The following is a 1,464-nucleotide window of genomic DNA, read 5'->3' as shown; positions in this document are numbered from 1 at the left end:
TATATATATATATATATATATTTGTGACATACTTCTAAAGACAAATTCACTGCAGTTACTGTGGAGAAAAAAAATGTTCTCTTATGGTAAAAAAGTTGTAAAAACATCATATCTGTCCAGTGCTGCCCCCCTGTTAGATTCCCAGACATGTTTCTAGCTCTTTAGGCATTATCAGCTTAAACAAAAACACAGTCAACAACAAATGTGTGTGTGTGTGTGTACCCCCACACACAGACACATAGATATAGAGGTGCTACTTTGGCGTGTAATCTACAACTTAAAGGGCGATTATATTAGGTTACTTTTTAGTTTAATTTACGTTGTAAAACTCGCGACTGCCAAACTTACCAGTCTTTCCACACCAGAAATTTTTTTTTTTTTCTATTATACTGATTTAAATAACAAAATCCATTGCAATCTTTCTCTGTGTCAAATTTTAGAATTACCTTTTCATTTTATTCAAGATGTCTTCTATGATAAGGTGCATCAGTTAACGGGTAGCGGTACCGAATCAATATGTGATTAGTTCAACATGTGTCGTGAAGTTTGTTCACAAATTGTTTCTACGATTTTTTACAATTGCTCAGAAAACAGTAGAAAAGGAAGAACTTATGCAAATCTTTGACGCTCGGCCTGCAGGACGCTGAAAATACAACAGAGGCAGAATGCTGCAAGGAGACCATGTCCTTGATTCAACTGACGGTGAAGGTAAAGTAGAAAACAACAGAAACCATGTAAGATGCATTGATGGACCCTGGGTCTTTGGATTGAAGAAAGATGTAGATTGCCGACATTTTTATGTAGAAAAAAGAAATCATGAAACACTTGAACCCATAATTCAGAGAGAAGTTGCAGAAAATTTGATTATTCATTCCGACGAATGGCCAGCATATTCCAGTCTAAATCGTCCAAACTTCTACCATTCTACTGTCAACCACCAAAGACATTATGTGATCCAAACACTGGAACCAATACTCAAGCAATTGAAAGAACCTGGTTGGATTCGAAAATTTGTATTTTGAAAAAGATGAGAGAAACCTTCCCAATCTTGCTTTGATTATTTCTGTTGACTACAGGTGAGGAAGGGTGCTGAAAACCTTTTTCTTGCGTTTCTAGCGGATGTTTGTTCAATTCATCGATAAAATTATTCAAATTTGTATTTCATCTTCATCAAATTGCGATTCAATTTATTAATAAATTCTTTTGCACATGCTTAGCATTGTTAACTTTATTTTTTTTTCAAAATACTTACTATGTGAAGTTGGCAAAATTTTACCGTTTTTCCCTTTTTCTTCGGGCTTCCTTCATTTCTCCACCACAACGATGACATGGTGCAAGATTTTTTTCATCATCTAAAAGGCTATTTTTTCGTAAAAATGCAACTGCCTTCGTCTCGTCGCTAATCACATTGTAAAAATCTTTAACCAACATCTTAAGCGCTTCAGAAATTGAAAAGTCAACTAA

The sequence above is a fragment of the Octopus bimaculoides genome, chromosome 24 (genome assembly GCF_001194135.2).
Source record: "Octopus bimaculoides isolate UCB-OBI-ISO-001 chromosome 24, ASM119413v2, whole genome shotgun sequence".
Classification (NCBI taxonomy): Eukaryota; Metazoa; Mollusca; class Cephalopoda; order Octopoda; family Octopodidae; genus Octopus; species Octopus bimaculoides.
The sequence above is the reverse complement of the archived record's forward strand: the minus strand, read 5'-3'. Positions refer to the sequence as shown.